At 39.1% G+C, this 23,531-nt stretch overlaps 1 protein-coding gene across 1 annotated transcript in view; it reads left to right on the forward strand.

Annotated features, from left to right (window-relative positions):
* Nucleotides 1-3,861: 3,861 nt before the first annotated feature.
* Nucleotides 3,862-23,531, forward strand: part of KLHL29 (kelch like family member 29) — a 401,354-nt gene continuing 381,684 nt past the window's right edge. The window contains exons 1-2 of the mRNA XM_042440747.1: nucleotides 3,862-3,880; nucleotides 18,448-18,535. The gene's annotated coding sequence lies outside the window, so the exon portion shown is untranslated. The remainder of the gene's footprint in view (nucleotides 3,881-18,447; nucleotides 18,536-23,531) is intronic.

A 23,531-nucleotide genomic window follows, 5' to 3' on the forward strand; every position in this document is an offset into this window, starting at 1 on the left:
AGATCTGAATGTCAGCTGCATAATAATGATGCTGGAAACCAAATTTTGAAATGAAAAGTCCAAGAGAAATTGTATATAATGAAAAAAGAAGACCCACTACAGGCATCCCCCTCTTTTCAATTGCTCATTTTTGGGCATTCATATCATATACTGTACTGTACTTTCAACCCCTGGACTGTTCTTTCAACAACTGTTGCTTCTTTTTTTCTCTCTCAGTCGACTCAGCATACTGTTTTTTCTTCTCAGTCTACTGGTGTCCTGTTTGGTTTTCTCAGTTAATATGGTGACATCTAGCTTCCACTTTTCAACTAAACCTATTTTTGACAGTTTCCTGTCTGTCCTTAACATGTCAGATAAGCAGAGCTTCTTGTACTGATCCATATGGCACCCTCCTGAAAAAGAGAAGGAACATTCAAACAAACAAAATAAGCCAAGGCAAAGCATTCCTTGTCATTCCCAGTTATGTCAACTGTAATAGTAGGATCTGATAATTCAAGGTATGAGAAGTGGCAGAAAGATCTAATTGAATCATCACAGATGTTTGACACTGAGCCTTTGCCAATAGAATATCATTGATTACATAAGTCAGTAATCAATATAGGTCAGTAAAGTGACCTATGTGTAACCCTGATTGAAAGGGGTCAAGAAGATCATGTGTAGTCAGATAAGACATCAGTTGGGAAGAAGCAGCTTTTTCCAAGATTTTAGAAAGAAATGGGAGAAGGGATATAGGACTGTAATTAGCACAAAGTGAAGGATCCAAAGAAGGTTTCCTCGGCCTTTTCTGTACTGACCAGGATAATCTAATGGCAGCCCAGAGTATCCTGGCCCCTGTTACTTTGACCTCCATTCCTATCTGGCCCCAGCTGTCTGCACAGACATCCCACTGAGTCATCTGGCACATCTGCTACCTCCACAGGTCACTTGCTTCTGTGGTCAGAATGAGGCACCCAGTAATGGACACAAGCCTGGATGTCTTATTCCAGCAGCAGAATGAATGACTTGCAATGACGATTGATGTACTGGGCAGCCCAGTAGGATGCCCTGCAGACAGCTGCCATGCTATGAAATGTAGGACTCCAGATCTTTCTGAAAGATCTGGAGCAAGAGTTATATTCTTTTTAAAAAAAACTGTTTTAAAGGTGTTATATCCCATTTCTGGTGTGGAAAGTGCTGGATGTCAGCTGATCTCACTAGAACCAGGGCTTGGGCCATGCACTGTCCAAATGGATGGTACCAGAATGGGGAGGGGGGGGAGAGATGAATGACAGGCCTTTTGTTCTGTGCTGGCAAGGCCTTATAATAGAGGATGCAAGACAGCATGCTTAAAGCAGCAAGGAAAAATACCCCTTGAAAAAGAACAATTGACCAAATGTGTTATATAAAGCAGAAGCAGAGGCAGAAGGATTGGATAAAGAAAGAAAGAAAGAAAGAAAGAAAGAAAGAAAGAAAGAAAGAAAAGAGGTCAGTAAGACAAGAAATGGGGAAGAAGGCAACATAATCTGGCCTATGACTAACTCTATAGCAAAGGAGAGTAAACTCTGGTTGTGATGGTGAAGATATGATCTGGGCCAAAGGCTGTGATAAGAAATCCATCTACCAGAAATGAATTAACAATTGAGGACAATTGTTCTAATTGAAGAAGGTAGTCAAGTAACTTGCAAACAGATCCTGAGCTAAAGGATCCTCATCATAGCCAGCCACTAGACTCAGTAAGGTATTAAAGCTGGCAAATAACTGGTGAGATGTACAGCTTGAGTCATCTCCTGCAAATAGGATTTTCAAGATTCATCTGCTGAGAAAAATAAGTTGCAGAAGCAGTCCTCAAGTTTTGGTGCAATTCATCTGTTGGTTCTGTCGCCTCCATCATTTTAACCAATGGACAGCAATTTGTTCCATATACAGCTCTGGATGCAGCCACTGTTGCCACTGTATAACTAAGTGAGTTCTTAATGGTGATGTTGATTAATTTAATAACCCATCAAAAATGCCCTAGAAGTCATAATACCATCAAGAACTCACTTAGTTTTACAGTGCTTACCAAGATCTTGGCTGCATGCAGAGCCAGAGTATCTGGATTTAATGCACCCTCAACAAAGGATGCATTAGGATGGTCCACTAGTATGTCTTCCAGCCCCATTTCATCCACTGATACCCCATTAGACCATTCGTTCCTCCACCAGTCTGTGCTCTGACCTAAAATGTTGCTGGGTAACTGACTTGAGAGAAGCAATCCAGAGATATCCTAGATATATCACAACAATTCATTTGTGTAGCGGGAGGAGGAGGTGCTATCTTGACTTTGCAGAACACCAGGAATTGATCTGATATCCATGTGTTTTAACTTCATCTAGCTCAAAATCAAAGAGAGCTAGTATGGTGGTGTATTCTGAGTGTTGAATTATGACTCTGAAAGGGGTTGAATTTGATGGCCCTTGAGGTCTCTTCCAACTCTATAATTCTATGAGATCAGGGCACAATTCCCCGTTTGACCATGGAAACCCAATGCGTGATCTTGGGTGAATCACACATTCTCAGTCCCAGAAAACCTTGTGATATGTTTGCCTTATGGTTACCATAAGTTGCAAACAACTTGAAGGCACAGAACAACAAAACAAGATTAAATCCAAAGTCTCCCCCTTCCCCCATAAATAACTACGTGAATGGGAGGATTTTCCATGATTTCAGATTTAAAAAATTCCAGAAGGGAGAACAAAGTCTGAGGAAATGAAAATGTATCTCTGTTAATAGTGAAAGCTCCACAAATAATATGAAGAGGATTTAAAGACACAAATGTAGATAACCACTCTGAGAATTCTTCCATTCATCCCAAGGGGAATGTAAATAATGGCTATTGCCACTGTGGGATGGCCTATTTGCAGTGTTGTCACTTTGAAAGATATCTATGAAATATCACCGTTCGTGGCAAGAAGCTTAGTGGGCAATGATGTCTTATAAATGATCACAGTTCATCTTCTTTGCCATATCGTTGAAGGAGAATTCACACAAGGAAAGCCATGTGCTTTAAGACTAGCTAAAGGAACATAATTGTCAGTTGATAACAGCTCACAAAAATCTGTTCATTTTGGAACCAATGAGTGTCCGTTCCATAATAAAAATGGCAGACACTCCAGTAACATAGATATAAGAACTTAGGCTAAACAGCAACAGCAGTGTTGATTATGAGGATGCCATAAGTATGGTAAGGTCATTGTAGAATCGTAATGGCAAATACTACAGCTGTGCTATAAACTCAGTGCTATACACAAGCATATATACATACTGCTACTACTACAACTACTACTATGATTATGATTATAAGGTAAAGATAATGGCTAACATGGTGCTGAGCATGTGAGTTGTGTACAGTTGGACTGGATGATAACTAAGCATATCTTTGGTAGAATAATTAAACAAGGTTGAGTGTGGAACACATTAACATTGTGGTAAACAAAGGGATGTTATGACATTGAGATGTAGACCTTTAAACAGAAGAAAGATTTTTAGATCTATTCTGCAGTGTACATAATGTTTCTTAATCATGCTTAGAGCACACTCATTCAAATTTGTGAGATACAGTACATGTTAGTATGACTGTGGGGGGAAACAGATGGGCAGGAAAAAGCAGCTTGAAACTGGCTTTTCTGAAGCTGCATTGACACTTCATGGCCACATGGCTTGGCTTGAAGCCACACTTCTGGGTACTTTTTTTCTACTGTTGCCCCCCCCCCATTCCCTACACACCTTTGCAGGAGTGAACTGCTGGCGACTGCCATCCCATTGCATGGCCATCCCTATGAACTTGCACATATCCACATGTGCAGCGCTCCACCAGGACAGGACATCAGAGTAGAGGTGTGTCCATGCAGATGCTGGCAAGGTACAATCATGCCCCTTCTTCACCCCCCCCCCTCCCCCCCCCCCCCCCTGATTGTCTGTTTTGTGTATGTTGTACTCATCTCCATGAGGGGTATCACACTTTCTCTTTGGGGTATTACCACCCTCGTCACTTGGGTATGGCAGTTCTCTCCCTTTTAAACACGCTCCTGTGATGGGGTGTTTATATGCACAATTAGGGTTAGGATTAGGATAGAGGATCCTTTTAGAGCTGCTCTAGCAGTGCTGCCTTTAGATGTATGTGCAAAGTTGCACACTTTCTGGGAAGAAGTGGAAAAATTCAGCTTTTTAGTCTGACTTTTCTCCCTTTAGGGCAGCTTGAGAGTGGTTTCTTGCCAGCCTCGAGGCTTGTGCTCATCTAAATGCTCCTCCTGGAAACCAGTCAGAAACATCTTTATTTTGACTGTCTGTTTTGTTCCTATGTCTTATTTATTCCTGTAGGCCTACCCTAAAGCTGCTATAGTTTTGATTCAAGCCAGTGTTTGCATGTTTCCGAAATGGAAATGTTTCTTAGGGCCTTTTCATAGTGTGAGCCTAAGATGGATAATAGGATATTTCCTCTTTATTTTATTTTTTGAATTGCCATTTCTCTAGTCAAAGAATCCTTAATATGGGAGTGAATTTAATCATACCATTCTGAGCTCAAGTTTATACAACTAACTCCCTTTCTCCTTTCCTTTTGTCCCTGTGTGTAGATGCATTTGTGTATTTTCCCTCCAAACTATGCATATTGGCTTCAGAGGACTATTTAAGGCTTCCTGTGTTCAGCCCCCAAATGGGCATACAGCATTAACAGTTTTCCTAACACCCGAAACCTCAGGTTATATGAGACTTCAAAGTTGCAGGGCTCTGTTGACTAAATTAACTTTTGCTGATCCAAGAGTTTGAATGCAGCTGTACATTTTCCAATAGAACTGGCGGCTGCTGTTTCTCCATTAAAGTAAAGCTTGCGAACAAACAAGGTTCAGGGAAAAGTCTTGGGCTGTGGGAGGGCAAGGTGGCGGAAGCGATTAGTTCATGCTTAAGTCTTTCCCACCCACTCCCTAGTCTTGTCCCCATCAAGAGAAGTTCTGAAATTTTTGATAAAGTGAGTTAACTTGATTGGCTTGAACATTACAGATTTTCAGTTTGGCTATAACAAAGGCACAAGGTCTTGTTGTGGTTTGCTTGTTATTAAAATTCAGAGTAGGTCACAATGCCTCCACTGAATACTTCTAATAGTCTAACTCCCTCTTGTTTCAGAGTTTAATTACAGTGGTGGCTCCCACAGGGTGGTCTAGCTCTGTGGTGTACAGCATTAGACAGCTTTCTTTCTTTAAGGCATTTATATGGGCTCCAGGTATGTCTGTCAAAGCCACAAATGGCAATGAGAGACTGGAGAATGTTAATTTAACTGATGCTCATTTTGTTGCTAATGGTAAGTACCACCAGCTGCAGATCATAAACACTGCCGTTTGTCTGCTGTGGCAGCTCTGTGTTATTCACTGAGGCCTAGCATGATTGATAGAGGTAGAATTGGAATGAAGGGCTGAGTGTTGCACCTTCTTCTCTAGTGCTACTTCTGCTGGCATTTTTATTGTAGGAGACAGCTCAGAAATTTTTAATTGCTTTTTTAAAACTTGCAAGTGCTGATTGCGTCAAATGCTGATAATTAGTTTATGACATAAAGGGGGTACTATAAATTAAGCTGAGGTCAGTATGGACAATTTGTGTATTACCCTAGTTGTGGTGGGAGCTGGGGTGTTCTGTTGAAATGATAGTCAGCTGCTAGGCGAGTTTCACTTCTATGTGCTAAAGCAACCTTCACAAAGTTCCTGCGCTCAATTGGCCATGCTGCCTGGGGATGATGGGAGCCGTACTTCACATTTAGAGGGCTCCAGATTGTGGGAGAAGCTATGCTAAAGTGTCCTTACCATTTTAAGTCTGAGTGCATCTTAAGCATCACATTATATTAGGAAATGGATTATTTTAAACAATAATAATGTGCAATGTACTTTTATAATTGGTGGAGTTACTGAATAATGTAGAACTTCATGAAGCACTTCTCTCTAGCATATTAAACATTCATGTTAAGCTGAAAAATAAAAATTATGGACCTCTCTTCATCTATCATAGCTAGGTACATTTAATATATATATCTGTTTTTGTTGCATATTACCCTATTATATTGGCAATTATTATTAAAGCAGCTTAATATAGGATACTTATGATTCAAAGGCCAAGTACTTAAAGTACTTTAGGTGCATGGAATGCTCATCTTTTGTAAAGAAATAAGAGAATGGGCCTGATTAAAGGTTTCATTTCAACGATAAATTTTTCCTTCAGTTTTGTTTATTCTCCAAGTAAAATGGTACTCATAGGCTTAGACAGTGACCACATGTGCCTTGACCCTTTTCCTTCCTTACTTATTAAATAATCCAGAAAGCGACTAGCCAGCAGTTTAAAGTGAATAGGTGGCTTCTTTTTACAGCAAGACAGGATCCCAATATAACCAAAGGACACCTCTACTTTAAAAACAAAATAATACAAAACAAAAACCCTTTCTCAGATCCCACTATATTGGACAACTGCCAGCAAATCTCCAATATACCATTTTTAGCAAAGTACTACAGTATGTCATGATCTCTTAATTTGAGGAATCTCTAAAGGATACAGATTATCTGGACTCATTTCAGTGTGTCTTCGGGCCTGGATATGGGATGAAAAAAGTTTAGTCACATTGGTGGATGATGTATGCCAAGAACTGGATGAGGAGCATGTCCCTATTGGTTCTGGTGGATCCTTTACTGGCTTTTGATCCCCTTGACCATAATATACTTCTGAGTTCCCCTTCTGGGATGAGATTGGGAACATTGCTCCTGGTCATTCTTGGAGGTGATGGATGTTTCACAGTTTGGGTTTACACCTGGATTCAGTCCCAAGGCCCAGGTTTCTGTGGTGTCCAGGAATGCAATTGCACAGTTAAAGTTGTGTCCATTCCTGAAGATGTCTGTTATGGCCATGAAGACCCCTTTCTAAGTTAAATCTAATTTGAATATCTGTGACACTATCTACATTGAACTGCCTTTGAAAAGTGTTTGGAATTAACTTCAGCTGCCCCCCCCCCCACACACACACACACACAAAGCTGCAGAGAGATTGTTAGCTTGGGCTGGCTGGGAGCACACAACTCCCTTGTTGTAACAACTCTACTGGCTGCTGACCCATTTCCAGGCATAATTAAATGTGCTGGTTATGACCTTTAAAGCCACACTTGGCTTGAGTCCCAGATCTTCAGAGGAGGTCCTTCTCTCAGTCTCATCATCTTCCTAAGCACATTTGGTCAGAATATGGGAGAAGGTGTGTGGCTGATCCCAAGCTTTGGAGGTTAGAATGGTTTGTGTCTTGCTATGCCTCTGCCAGCAAGTGAAAAGTTTTGCTTATTTTTTTTAAGCCTTTGTCTCTTTATCAGTGTGTTTGAAATGAATTTAATTCTGATGATTTTTTTACATGTGAACAAGTTTTAATATGCTTTCACTTGTGTCCTTGTAAATGCATTTTACTGCATTTCTTTTAATTTTGGGCTAGCGTCTCTTGATTCCAGTATTGAGGAAAACATGAGGATGTGGATGGATGGATGGATGGATGGGTGGATAGATGGCGAAGATAATGGAACACTCTGATGGTGTAGAATATAATGTGAGGGGCTGCAGATAGGATTGGAATGGATTCCCCTATCCTCTCCCAGATGCATGACTGGATATTTTCCCCTTTAGAATTGTCATAGCATAAGGTGCAAGATACAAGCTTCTGCATGGAAATGGATAAAATAGAAAAGAAAATCTTTAAACTGGAGTAGCCAGCTGTGGCTTTTGCATCTATCACAGGATACCTGCATGGTGATAAAACTCAGCCTTATCTGTCCTTTCTATCTAATTAAGTTTGTTAGTTAATAAAGCAAGTAAGCTGTTTTGGTGATTAACAGGTGCCTGGTGTCAGTAATGGATTGAATGAGGGGAAACAAATTGAAGCTTTATCTAAACAAGACAGAGATATTCCTAGCAGTCAAAAAAGGAAGATGGAGAAACAGAGATTCATCTGGTTTTGGATGGGTTTGTACTCCCTCTGAAATCTCAACTTTGTAACTTGGGTGTACACAGCCCTCGGCCTGGATACCTCAGTAGTGGCCAAGAGTTCATTTCCACAGTATAAATTAATGCATTAGTTGCAACTGTTTTTAGAGATGTCAGATCTGGCTACGGCAACATATGCCTTGATTACTTCCTATTTACATTAATATAACCCACACTGTGTGCCTTTGGAAATTTCAGTGGATCCGAGATGCCACAACCAGGATGCTGACCAGGGCTGGTTACAGGGGACATAAAATTCACTTGTTGAAACAACTTCACTGGCTACCGATTCACTTCCAGGCATGATTCAAAGTTCTGATTATGACATATAAAGCCTTTGTGGGATGGATCAAGACTATCTGAAAAGCGGCATCTCCCCGTATGAGTCTTTCCCAGTTTTAAGGTCCTCAGAGAAGGATTTCTTTCAGTCATCCCACCTCTATCACTATGTTTGGTGAAGAAATGGGATAGATTCTTCTCTGTGGCTGTTCCCAGGCTGTGGAACTGTTTGTCACTCTTTTATACTGTATTATTTTAATGTATTGATGCTTTTACATAATAGTTTGTTTTTAAACTTTGTAACTATTAAGTCTTAATTCTTGTACTTTGTTTTAATTCCTGTTGTGGGGTTTGGATTCCATTTTAGGAGAAGGTGGGATATAAATTAAATAAGTACATAAATGTAAGAGATTTTCATTCACATTGATCCATTACCCAGAAGTAAGTCCTACTGTGTTTATTCTGTTAAGACCATGGGCATCATTGTTCCCATACATCAGAAAACTGAGGCAGTAAAGAAGTCTTTCCATTGGCAGAGCGAAGAGTGTCGGTTTATCTTGTTCATTGATTCTGGGTTCATTTCCCAAGCTGCCTCTGCAGTTGCTTTTGTTTACCAAGTAGGGATTGCCATTTTATAAGCATTGCAAAGGAAATGGGATTTCATTAGCCCATGCTTTTCTGGACAGCACCAGGAAGATAGTGGAAGTCCTGTGTTCTTGTCAAGCATTTTGTCAAGGCCTTTTTGGTGCTTTTATGTGGCAGCTTCTTTTTATTGTGTATACTTCTTTCTTCTGGGGATTTCATAAACTATCCTTTACTGCCAGTAAAACTAATACAATGCAGTCATTTGAGCACTTCTCTCAGCTGTCTCTCTTTTTATTTTCCAAGACTTTTGTTGCAAACGGAAGCCTACTTCTTTAAACCCCTGCTCATCTAGCAGATGCAATTATAAACTTGAGATGGGGTGCATGGATTGAACAAACAAACAAAACTCTTAACAACTCCATTAACACTGTTCATTTTCATCAGGCATGGATTCCATCTAATGTACTACTAACCATTATTTTCTCACCTAGTTTGCTCAGCAGTGACAGATAATAGATGAACCCATTACAAATATATTTGACACTGCATCCATGAAGATGTGAAAATTGGAATCTCTCATCATGATTTAAAATGTGTGCTCACTCACTCAAATGAGGTGGAAGAGGCTACAAAAGAAATAAAGCAAACCAAATTGCTCAAAAGACTGCCTTGGTGTCATTCAGGTTAATGTACATGCATTGTGTTTTTATAGAGCCCATCCAAGAATAGCTTAGGATGAATATGTGTTTCATCAAGACTTCTCATGACTTACTCTTTTCCTGTAGCATGAAACATTTAATCAATAAATATGATTTATTCGATCATTAATGTAAGGCTGGATAGGAATGACCACTAGGCATTTTGTCTGTGACCTTGAAAGTGGAACCACAATGTGATCATAACCAAATCTATTAAATTTTCCTTGCATCATCTATTTGTATGTGTTTGAGCATGTATTTAAAATTACCACAGAGTTTTACATGAACAGAACCCTGAGCAGTCTGACCACCAAGCGATGAATATTGAAAGCTCTGCATTATTGATAATGAATGACTTTCCACTCAGTCCATGAACCTTTGAGAACAGTTTGAACAGACTGAAGTATATCACCCTTAATTTGCTTTATTTAAAAAGCGTATGTATGTGAAAGATTTAAACCTGCACTCCCATATTGGGGCAAATTACTTTCACTGTTTCACCTTGGAAGGTATTGTTTTTCCAGTGTGAAAGCTATCAAAGCTAGAGTATAGTTCTTAAAAATAAAAAAAGCTTTCCACTTTATGTATCATTGTTTTGTTCTTCTTTAGTTAAGTTCTGTAAATTAGGCACTTATTCCCATGTAACTACCTTGCTTGTTTTGGCAATGTTACTGCTGTGATTGATAATGTTTGTGAAATACTTCCTCGCATTTTGTTAATGTTGCAAAATTTTACAGCTTTTCTGAATAGCATAATTTGGTACTATACTGAATATGCAAATATTGGGGGACTCTTGCAAAAGCTGTGTTCCCCAGTATTCTTTCTGTGAGCAAATACTTTCTGGGCTGCATCTTGAAAAACAAAATGTATTAATGACTCCTAGAATTGTCGGCTCCTGGAAAGATACATCCAAAATGGGTGGTAAAAGAAAACATCTATTTCCTACATGAGTATGGTTTGCGCTTACAAGTCCCCCACCCCTGATCAATACAATTCACACACGATAGTGATTCAACATGGAATGACCTAATAGAGTTAGAATCATGATATAAGCAGAAACCAAGAACTAAAAGCAGGTGACTCAAGCAGGTCAGCGGAGCTACAAACTACAAATCAAACCAGAAGTATTACAAGATAAGTGAAGCATATTTGTGTAACTCCTTTCAGAGAGATGCTTGCCTGCCTCCATTTCATCTGCAGATATATTTGAACAACACCCAAAGCAAGTGAGATAGGACACTGGACACACAGCTCATAGATAGTGTGCCAACTGGCTATTTAAATTTTATGTGTTGCTATGAACACTAATACTGTTACAGGTGTGGATGCAATACACATATGCATCTGAGAGCATCCCTCCCCCATGAAAAACAGACAGACATGTGGAAGTTAATGTCTTGCTCTCCATTAAAAAAAAAAAGAACAAACTGGGAAGGCTAGACACTGTAACTTATTTCCTCATGTGTGGCCAGCCTTACTGGCTCTCTCTGAATTCGGTTACCATACAAATAAAATAATTTGTGCAATTGGTATATATTTAACAGTGTTTGCAACTCCAAAAATATCACTTGCTGATTACTAACATTTTGATGATTCATTTGAAAAATTATGTTAGACTTTTGCTGTGATATTTAAGTTAATGTCACTGAGCACAGTCCCTTTCAGCTATTTCTGTGCTTCACTCTCCTTGAAATAATCAAACACTAACAGAGTTTTAAAGTAGCAGCTCTGCTTAATTTGCTGTTCCCTATATACATGGGGCACAAAAGTTAAACTAAAATAAACTGGCACCTGTGGGCTGTAGAAGCATTCATGCACACACACATATATATATCCTGGTCGCTACTTCATAGAATCACCTTTGCCAGCAATGTGAATCTTGGATATTGGATAGAAGTCTCTATCAGAGTCATGCATCGGGATCCTGCAATTTTTGCCTATTCTTCTTGTGTCATGGTCTGAAGTAGTCCAGTGCAGTCACAGTTTATCATATCAGAGAAGGAGGTGGGGCATGAGTACATCAGTTAGCAGGTGATAATTGTTAGCTTCGCCTTCTTATCTTTGTATATCAGATCTCAAGTTTTCGTGTTCTGGGTTTTTCCTCCATTTTCTCACTGTTCTTGTATGAGAAATAGTGCTTTTATATTTCTTCTTATGTATGGCACAGCTTCTTGAGAAAATAGACATAGCTTGTATATATTGTGTCAAAAGGATCTAAAGGCTGTTAAGTGTTTAAAATGTTTCAGCATTTTGCTGCTGAGACATTTCAGTCCTTTGTTAGAATTGGAGCTCCACCCTTAGTTTGAATGTTGAGTTTGGTACATTTAATAAGCTCACAGAAATCTGTAGCTTGCAGTAATATCAAAAGTGCTGGCATGTGTTACTTGAAAATGACCCAGCTTCCTAGTGTCTAATTTTTGATCTAAATATGTCATGCAAACATGTGTGTTTATGTTTACACCTATCATGACATTTCATGATTTATACCTATCTCAAGTTTCTCCTAGAATTTGCTGGAAAGTCTACAAAAAACTGAGCACAGCTAATTTCCTTATCTCCTCTAATCTCCTTGCATCCATTAAAACATATCTGGCATGAAGTTGTTGGAGAGAGGAGGAGTCTGAATGATGTTTTGTGGCTCCTACAGACCTGAAGAAAAAAGTTCTTCTGTGCCTCTTAGGAATGTAAAATACCTTGTACAGTACAATAGTGTTCCAGGATTTTCCAAATAATCCATGAGTTGTTTGGGCTTTATGACCCAGGGTGGTAGGGGAAAATGATTTCATCCTTCTTTGTGGAAAGACTAAAATACCTGCAGGAAATGGTTGTTCTCCATTTGCCAGTTTTTATGTCGCTGGCTTTATCCTGTCTCTGGGAAGAAGAGAAGAAACTAAATGGCACACTCCATAACTTAGCGGGTGCTATCTACTGACACATAGCTGGGTCTCTGTTCATGCAGCACAATATGTATGATTCCTCTCTTTCTCTCTTTCTCTCTAAGTCAGTGGTTCCCAACCTGTGGGTTGGGACCCCTTTGGGGGTTGAGTGACCCTTTCATGGGGGTAGCCTAAGACCATTGGAAAACACCTATTTAATTACAGTTATGAAGTAGCAATGAAAATAATTTTATGGGTTTGGGTCACCACAACATGAGGAACTGTATTAAAGGGCCGTGGCATTAGGAAGGTTGGAAAGCACTGCTCTAAGTCTTCCATGCCCTCCAGAAAATCTCACAACATTCCAGAGCATATTTATGGTACTGTATGTGTGTTTGGAGAGATGGAGTGGAAGGAGGGAATGCTGTTCTCTAGCACTGTTAGCTTTACAGGTGGACAAACGGAACTGGATACCACCCAGTTCTATCAAACTAACATATTGCTGGGATACATATTCTAAGAAAAATAATTCTGTACACATAATAAACCTCTTCTTTTTCAATGGCTTGTGTCATGTGCTGTGCTCTTTGTTCAATAACATTTCATTTATGATTCTACCACAGACATTTCTTGTCCCCCCCCCCCCCAGAATTAAGAAGTGGCTTGCATATGTTCCAATGGTTCTCAAACAGGAGGATGGAAGTTGTGGGATCCTCAGGGGGAGTGCAAGAGTTGCTCAAGAAGGGTACAGATTTGGAGGCCCTGATCCCTCCTCCTCCTTTTCCTCCTCCTCTTTGAAGAATGTTATTTCTTTATTAAATATCAAAATATGAATATACATGAATGTGTAAATGAGAGTATGCACACTAATTTTTTTTAAAAAATCATATACTACATTGAAGAGGGGTGTGATGTCCACATATACAAGTAAAAGGGGGGGCGCAGGGGTAAAATATTTGAGTACTACTGCCCTACACCTTTTAAAAAGGTGGAATAATCCAGCTAATTCCAGATTCATTCTTTCCTTAGTTTATGTGAAATTTTCTTCCACAAGCCTCTATGAAGTACACATAAAATGTTGATTTGCTCATTGGGGGTGTACAATCCATTTTAGGCAAACAGTTAAGGTTGGATCCAAATATAGTAAATGCAGTAAGAAAATAGCTGCTAGCAACAGAATTTGTATGTTACTATAAAAAGCAGGTACCTTCATTAACCTTGTGCCTTCCATATGCTTTGCAATTCATTTTCTTTGAGCCCTTGAGTCCTCTTTAAAGGTGTTCCATAGCCTTTCATGATTTATGCAAAGGCTTTGCTGTAATCTATAAAACACATGCTGATTTTCTTTTAGTTTCCTTGGTGCACTTCATTAGCCATCATATGTTTGCAATATGGCCCCTAGTTACTCTTCTGAATCCTGCTTGCACCTTTGGGATCTTTCTTTCCATGTGTGATTGAAGTCTATGTTGTAGAATTTTGAGCATGATTTTGCTTGCATATGAAATAGAAACCTTTTCTTCTCAGTTTCAAAGATGTTACTAAATTCCTTTATGTCTTAATTCTAGAACAGATTAATACAGCTATCTCTTTTTGTATACAACTCAGGTAATTTTGTGCATGTATAAGGGTCTGTCTCTTGGCACATCGGGGAAAAGTAGGATTTTTAATTGCTGGAGAAGAGGCTCCAGAAACATAGGGTATGCACATGCTAAAGTAGACACATGGAGCTCTGGAACAGGTATAGTGCACACAAACTAGTTGTCTCCATCTCAGGCCCTGTTCATTGTAATGCGAGGAAAAGGTAACCTTGTGCTTGCAGAAAGGAATTGGGTATGTATCCCACTGTGGTCACCTTTACATGTGATTTATTTGTAATTCATGTGGATTTATTGATAGATAGGTAGATAAATAGATACACGGTGTCTTTTACATAGCCTGATGGTGCTGTTTTTGTCATCTCCAGATACCTGGCAGGGTGGTATACTTTTAGTGAAATCAAGCATTCACATCCCTATGTGTCATGTTCAGATATGTTGTCAGAGGAAAAAACAGATGAAAAATGGCAAATTAAATTCCCTGATTTTAAAAGCAAACAGTCAGACATTTAATTATTGTTGTTGTTGCTGTTGTATGCCTTCCAGCCATTTCTAGTTTATGGTGACCCTACGATGAACCAGTCATGGGGTTTTCTTGTGAGATATATTCAGTGGACGTTTGTCATTGTCTTCCTCTGAAGCCAAGAGAGAGTGATTTCCTGAAGGTCTCCAGTGGCTTTCCTTGGCTGAGCAGGGATTTGAGCCCTGGTCTCTCAGAGTCCTAGTCCAACACTCACTATGTTAGTTCTATCAAATAATTTTAGACTCAGATTATTATGTAGTCTCCCTTCCTCTCCCCTCTGCTCCCCACTTTGTATCCTACATTCTGTTATGAAGAATTATAGTCCTTGGGAGTACATGGAGTAGGAAAGAGAGGAGGTTTACTAAAACAAAACAAATAATTTGGAGATGTGACCCATTGCAAACTAATCCTTTCCCAGTTACCATTTGGGGGAAAAGCAGGTTATGATGTAGCCACTTAACACGCTAGGGAGTCTTAATGATGTTTTGTTTTCTGATTACTTCCATTAGGAATATTCCTGGCAAAAAGGAATTTTCAGTGAGAGAAATGTTTTGCTGGAGCAACACAGCCATGTTTTAGATACAGTACTCAGAAAAGAATAACATTTGTGCTGCCAGAAATGGCTTGTAATGTTCTAAGTACTTTCTCCTGCCTCCCACTGAAAAAAAGAATGGTGCCACTTCTTTTCTTTCTGGCCCACCCTAGATGGTTGAACTGTACTTTCTCATCAGCCCTTGCCAGGACAGCTGGTGATATGGGAGCTGCAGTCCAGTGACATCTGAAACCCCACAAGTTGCCCAGCTCTTATTTAAATGGCTACAGAGTGGCATGCTTTCTGAATATTCATAAAATCCATGAGGAAACTAAGGAAACAAACTGTTCTTTTTGTCAGTTTTTTTTAAAAATGATATTCTAGGCAGCTTTTCTACATACATATTAGGAAGTGCATGAGACTAGCATCAACAACAATGTTGTCAGCACCACCACAACCACCACCATCATCATGATGTTTTTTATGTATATCCTGCCTTTTCTTCAGCCCTGGAACTCAAGGTAGTGTATAAAGTTAAAACAGATATAGCTAAATGTACATGTGATAGAAAAGATAATATAATTAAACTATCAATGGAATTAAAACAGAAAAAGAACATGATTAACCCGCCACACTCAACCTCCCACCCCTGTGAGCAATCTCAAAGGCCTGCTGAAACAAAAAAAGGTATTTAGCTTCCAACAAAAGCAGGGATGATGCCAGTCTGACCTGATTAGGAAGGAAGGTCCAGTGCCTGGGAGCAGCCACTGAAAAGGCCTTCTCCCATGCACCTGTGAGGGTAGTGTGGCAGAGAGTAGGGTTTCCACAGGATCTTAAAGCAGTGACTGACTGATATATGGATATATGATCTGTCAGATAGCCTATGCCTAAGATATACAGGGCTTTATAGGTCATAACCAGCACTTTGAACTGTGCCAAAAAGTGGACTGGCAGCTACTGAAGCAGTTGCAAAGAAAAAGGTTTCATATTACCTGTAGGCAGCCCTTTGGACAAACTCAAATTTCTGATCTCCCTTTCAATTGACCCATAGCACCTCTGTCTTATCTGGATTAATTTACCATTTGTATTCTTTTTCCCAGTTCATCATTTATGACTAACACTGGATTAGAACCAATCTAGTTTCCTTACACTGAGGTGGAAAAGATTAAGAGAGTTGGATGTCATCAACATACTGATTACACTGGACCCTAAAACTCCACATTGCCTCTCCTAGCAGTGAATGTGTTTTGTGAATGTGCGAAATAACATGGGGGCCAAAACTGTGTCTTGAGGGGATTCACAGGCCAATGGCCAGTTGGTCAAATAGGAGGCCCCAAGGAACCCCTTTGTAGTTTACCTCTCCTGGAATAATGTAAGCAGTGGTTTACAGTAAGTGAAAAACTTTCACACTCTATCCCAGCAAGGCAACTCAGGAGGATACTATTGTTGAAGATATCAAAAGCCCTTGAAAGGTCTAGCAGAACCAGCAGGGACACACAAACCCTTCCAGTTCCAAGCATACATAATTTGTCAAAACAACCATAACTGTCACTATGCTAAAGCCACGCGTGAAACCAGATTGAATTGGATCTGGCTAATTCATCCCATCCAGAAATCTCTGGAGATTTGAGGCCATGACACACTCAATGGAATGTTAGAAATACGGTGGGAGCCAGTAAAGGCTTTTTCAACAATGGTCTTATAAATGCCTTCTATAAACATGAGGACTCTATTATGTTTTAAGGAAATATTAACAGCTAACTCCTATCCACTCAGTGAGTCCACCCCTCTGGCTTTTTCTAATAAGCCAGGAAGGGCAAAGACCTAACACACTTGTGAGAGTTCATACCTCTCTGACAATCTTCTCCACATCCTTGAGCTGTACATTCTAAAAGACATCCATTATTACTGGACACACAGGGGCCAACTTTACACCCTCTTGATGTGTATTTATTACAGCATCCAAGTCAGAGCATCCATCTTTAGTGAATGGCAGATTGACATGCTGCTTTGAGTATGTACGTGCTTTGCATGTTCATTGTTGCTGGGGCACATACTGAGTTAAGTGTCAAAACATAAACCCACAATATGTGCTAGACTGAAGAACACTGCTTGTACAAATGTACATGTGGATTTTGCTTTTCTTTCCTAAGCTTGTAGAAATCCTGACTGTGAAATAACCCTGAGTTTCTGGAACTATGCTATAGTAACTCATTTACCTTTTGCAAGGTTCCGCTCTTTTCTCTCTCTCAAAATCTTTGTTACACAGGGCCGAAATGTGTTGTACTCAAAATACAAAATCAATATGTGGTGTTATATTCACTTTAAAAGAAGAAAATTATATTGATTCTGAGGTAATGGCAGCAGTTCATTTTGCAGAAATACATGCCACCTCCTGTCATGAGGATTATTTTCACATTTATTACATCTCAGATAGTGGCCTTAGATATAAAAATGTCTTGTTAGTTTACAACTTTTTCTGGGCATCAAAACTGTGAATATATACTGAAAATAAAGAACTAAAGCTTGTGTTTACTGCTTGAACATACTTCCCTAATAGCAAAGGGTTTCCCCCCTCCATATCTCTGCTTTCCCTTCCTCCATGTCATGTCTAATCTGTTGCTCCTCTTTAGGAACAAGTAACTGTATCAAGTAACATATTTGCATATTATCTTGGACTCTAGAGTGTTTCTGCATTTTATGTTAACACTGTTGCCTCCCATCAGCTGAACAAATAGCAAGGCTTATTTTTGTTGACTAACCATTTCAAGCCCCTAGGCAGTGGTAGGTTTGTGTGTGTCTGAATACAGACATGCTCTGTTGTATGTTCCTCCTCACACAGAATCCTAGCACCTCAAAAGCCAACATGTTAGAAGAGCAAGCTAAGTTCCTTTTCCTGGATATGCTAGCTTCAAACATGTGTCTGTTCACCTCAGGGCTTGAAATGCTACAATCCAGATATATCTTTGCCACGTAATTCTGCTAAATGTATAAATAAACCTTCATCTTGCCTGAAGCTTCTCTAAAATAACTTTGGTGGAAATACTTTAACACAGCAGAAATATTTTGAAATGTGGCACAGTGTTGTAAGAGATGACTTTTATTAGAAGATCAACCAAAGAAACTACCAGGTTCTTCATATGGACCTGATTCTTTCTTTTGTGAGAACAGTCTGTTTACCAAAGTAATAATTGAAATATGAAATGTAAGCTAACATGGAATTAATTTTATTTTCTATACCGTATTTTTAGGAAAACTTTTATATTCAGCCAGCCACATTTTCAGCTTAGGTTTAATTGAAATTTCATATTCAGGAGAAGTTTGACCATCTTCCTTCTATATTTTTCTAGGTGATCTGCTGCTTTAAATGTAAGGAATCTGGAGACTTGTGGTTACTTCTATTGTAAGAGCAAAAATTGCAGATTCTAAAACTGAAAGGTGAGTTAAAACACGGAATATAGTATTTCTTGTTATGTGTAAGCAAATATGAGACCTAATGTAGTTCACTGGTTTTCTCACAAGCCTGCGACAGAGGAATATGGGTGCCTTGCAGGGTTTTGAAAGAATGGAAGAATGTGTTCTTTAACATGTACAAGTGCATCAATGTTAATCTGCTTCTTTACCTGCTCTTCTAAATAGCCTGTGATTCATTGGCAATGTCTATCTCACTTTTTAAAGGTATCTGTATTTTTAATACTTTAAAAAAATATTTTACATTTGGTTTTATTTGTCGTTTATTTTACATTTTTTAGTAGAGTAGTCATTCTGGAATTGTTCTAAAATACTGTGCTTATTGCTGTGAGTGAATTTAGATTAGGCTACTGGTTTAGATAGATAAACGTATATAAAGTGTATAAATATGAAGTCAGTCATTTCTGTAATTTTTTTTTAAACCTCTGTCATTCTGATTGTTGTCTCTTTAATGTTACCTTCACCAGCCTTCATGGTTTCCTGGGACTGATGTCATCTGAACTCTGGTCTGAGACAAGGGGCTTGAGGTTACACTACTTATAAACCACAAATTTCCCCTGAGCTACCTATGGAGTTTATCACACAGGACAGATCCCATGTAGAAATTGAATTTAAACTGGGGGAAATCCACAAAAGTGGGTATTTTTACAGATGACATCAAGGGTTCATCCAAACAGAAAGTGGACAAAACCCACAATTTGGGTTGATTTTCACACAACGTAAGGGTTAATGAGCATTAACGCAACATTAACCCAAATGGAAAGTAGACAAAACCCACTTTTTTTACTTTCAGAAAATCCTGAAAGTAAAAAGGAGCGGGCGTTGTCGACTTTCCGTTGGGGTTAATGTCACATTATTACTTATTAACCCCAATGTGTCTGAAAATCAACCTGCTTTTGTGGGTTTTTTCCGAATTTTTAAGTCCCATTCTTGTACAGGATTTATCGCATGTGATAAACTCTTATGTGTTGTTTACATTATGCAGATCTCAAACCCTGAATTGGGTTTGGGCTGTTTTCACAACACCCAGACTCAATTTGAGGTTTCCACTGCTTGTCCCATGCTAAAAAGAGTTACGTTTTGAAAAATCAGAGCAAAACACAGCAATGACTGGTGGCAGCCTTCCCACATGGTCCCTGTAAATCCCTGCTGAGTTGCTCTGCAGGTGCAAGTCAGTTTGAGGTCAGAACGAGACTGGGCACCTCGTTGTAAACTCAGAGCGACTCACACTTGCAGCTGTGGCTCCAACCATCTCACAGGCACCACGTGGGGAGGAAGCCACCTATCATTCACCAAAAACCCACAACAGGTAAGAAGGAAATTCATAGTCAGAATACTCTGGGGGTATTTTGGCAAATGGAGACAAACTGACATTTTCAGAGTCCTACAGTAATGCTGTGAGAGAAATGTAATGTGTGGAAACAGTTCCAGGTTGATGTCCTGCCATTAAAGACCATTTATCTTGCTCTTTAGGTGGTTTTAAGCTGTTGCAAACACTTAGCATTTTAAAACTGCATTAAAAAAACAAACAGATCATACTTGCACAGAAGCACTTTCCATTACCTCATTGAACATATTGAGCCATTTTTGCATCTTTAAAATTCCAATGATGAATTATTTCAATTAAACTAATACATATTAAGAAATCATTATTGATCTGTGTTGTTGTGTTTTTTTTACTGGAATGTAATCCCCCCCCCTTTTTTTTTCCCAGCAGTTGGAACTCAAAAGATTATCTCATGTCACCAGAAAATAAATTATAATGTGAAAAGGGGTTTTGTTTTAAACGTCAGGGTGTGTGCACGGTTGCCTTCTCCAAGCTCCCAGAATAACTATTATTGCAAACAAAACAAATGTGAGATGTTGACGTTAATAATAAAACATAAATTACTTTGAGATAGTAGTGAGATCTATGCCTTCAACTAGAGGGGATCAGAAAAGAGATTTACTCTGTTCATATTACTAAACAACCTATTATTCCTATGACAACTTTTTGTCTTGCTTTGAGATTAGCACCACCTTATACATACTCAGTGTTATGTAAAAAACACTGCTTTCTTTGAGCTGTTGCTGGAATTTATGTGGGAAGTGGGCTACGCAGCTTGTAGTGATCTCTTCTCATGTTTGTAAATGCTTTGATGTATTTTAAGAGAGCCTTTGAAAGGAGACAAATAAAATTTTCTTCATGGCAAAGAAATTTTTTTATAAAAATAAAAAAACACATTATTGTCAGTTCCAGAGACATACTCCACTATCAGAGTGAGTAGTGCAGCCTGAGGGCTGAATGTAGGTCCCAGGGCTGTTTTCGTGTTCCCAATTTTTATTTTGAGTTTCTTAATTTAAAAAATCTTGAGGGTGTGGGGGCTATTTTGAAACAATTTGACTCCCCCGTGTTGTTTTGGAGCCCCGGAGAGAGGCCTTTTTTCAAGAGAAAGTGAGCGGGTAGTTGCCAATACACAGTAGTTCTGTCCCTGATTAAAAGCCTTGTTTGTTTCCTACAGATTTCCCTAGTGGGCCTGCAATCTAGATTGGGATCATAGTGTGTGATGGAGATATCCCTCTTTTTTGACCTCCATTGCAGTTGGATTTCAGAAGGGGTGTTGCATTTGCTATTTGTGCTGTTGTTGTGTGCCTTCAAGCCATTTCCAACTTACAGCACCCCTATTGTGGTGTTTGCTTGGCAAATTTCTTCAGAGAGGGTTTGCCATTGCCATCCTCTGAGGCTGTGAGAGTTGCCCAAGGTCACTGAGTGAGTTTCTATGGCCAAGCACAATTCAAACCCTGCTATTGATTTGCCAAAACCAAAATCCAATTTGTTTCTGTGGAAACGTCTTCATCAATTTTTTTACTGACATTTGCCAAATATTTTAAGTTATTGCTTTCTCTGGATGACATTCCATGGATCTGAGGGCGCTGGTCCACCAAAAGTTATGTAGTAGTAAATGTGCTCATTTTTAAGTCACAACAGAACTCTTTGCTGTTTTTTGCTGCATCAGACCAACACAGCTGCCCTTCTGGAAAGGATATTTGAAGCCTGGCAGTTAAAATGTACATTAACTGTTTTTCAGTGAAGGCCAGTTTATTTCATTCTAACCAAACTGTCAAAAATCTTTCTTGGAAAGGTTAATGGCCAAATCCAAGGACCAAGGAAAGGAACTTCATAGAATTTAATAAAAAGCCTGAATCTCATCAGATGTAATAAAAGCCAAGGTCTCCTTCTAAACTGTTTGTGCCCTTGAATACACCAATGCATTTAGCTTTAGATTTCCAAACACACCATGTCCACTCTGTGTCTTACCCGCTAGCTTGTTTGTGCTACCATTTTCATGCTCCATCCCTAGGTTGTCCATTCTTTAAGGAAAGAGCCAACCCACCCCCACCCCAATATAAGTTCATAATCTGCTTGGGTGCTACTACATTGCCCTAAACATGAGCAAATTGCTCCTTCATTTCTCCTTTGTCGAAGCACAGGCTGAACCTTTCCTCTGGCCTTTTCAAATGCAAGGACAGATTGGTTTTTAGTGTTACTTTCAGAAAGGTCTGTGTTATGGAAAGATTTCATCACAAACTGAAGCGGCAGTCTGACAGCTTTAAAGGTTGTGCGATCCATCTTTTTCAGTATAAAATTTACCCAAATAAATGGACTTGCACTGTACAATATAAAAATCAGAATCTTTTTCTTATACAGGTGCAATTCTGCAAAAGAAATCTGCAATTTGTCAGCAGGAGATCCCCAGTAATGTGCCCATTCAGTCATAAGTTTTTAGATTAGGAACAGTTTTGATGCATGATGTGGCATCTCAAAAGCTTCCTTTCAAACACAGCTGCTCCAGTGTTTTCTATAACCCTTCTGTGACCAGCTCTTCTTGTGAGGAGTGTTTAAAATGCTGCCTGAATCATCTGAATCAGACTTGCACTATGAATGAACTTGGTTGCATACTTAGACGTGACTGTGAAGACATGAATTATTAAAACACAAATTGTTTTCTGACATTGTTTCTATGGTCATGTTTTTTGTGAAAAGGGAAGCGTTGAAGGCTACAGTGAGGATAGCTAGGCTGTGTTCACAATGAATTCTAAGCTTGTTACCAATGTGTGTGCTGAATTTTAAGAAAATGTCACAGCTGATCTTTAGTGAAATTTTCACTTAGCTCTGGAAAAAAGGCTTCTGCATTTAAACCTATTTCAGCAGCTATTTAAAGAATACTCTGTTAGAAAAGGCGAGATAGCTATAGGATCAGCAGTGAGCTTCTGCTTACTGCTGAATGGTGAATGCCGCTAAGTGTTCTACACAGTTCCTTAAATCATCCATACAGAACTATTTTAGTCTCTTTCTTAAGCCCTTTAGGACCTTCCTCTGCATCTTCCCCCACACGCGGTATAAATGAAAGAGGCAAATTTCCCTCCCCTTTTTGGCAGCATTATTGTATATGTAGGAGGATCTTAGGAAGATTAAAATCTTTCACTGCCTAGTCCTAAACCTAATCAGAATTGCTTTTTTACAACCCTGTGAGGTGAAAATCTTCAAGAGATTTGAAAACTGGAATCTCTACAAATATCCAACACAAATAGATGATTGTCTGTATCTTTAATTTATCAGGATGGAATTGGCAACGTACATGTAGTCCATGATAGGATGTTGATAAGTAATCTAGTTCTGTTACAGAATTCAGTGTTAAACAGTTTTGATTATCATAGTTTTCATTCATTTTGGGTGTCGGTATGCCAGACTTTCAGTGTACCAACCTTAGATGCACACTCTCTGTTCTGGCTGCAGCAGTATTATTCAACGTAGAACTGAAGAGAATATTGTGGGCTTTGTTGTCTTTTCTCAGTCACATAATGCAATAATTAATTACAAATATGATACTGTGTGCAGACTTTCTACTCTCTATTGGGGGGCAGTGTAACTAATATGTACTGCTTTGTACATGAATTCAGTCTAGTTCCACTTTCTGATATA

Source organism: Sceloporus undulatus, chromosome 1 (genome assembly GCF_019175285.1).
Source record: "Sceloporus undulatus isolate JIND9_A2432 ecotype Alabama chromosome 1, SceUnd_v1.1, whole genome shotgun sequence".
NCBI classification, from domain to species: Eukaryota; Metazoa; Chordata; class Lepidosauria; order Squamata; family Phrynosomatidae; genus Sceloporus; species Sceloporus undulatus.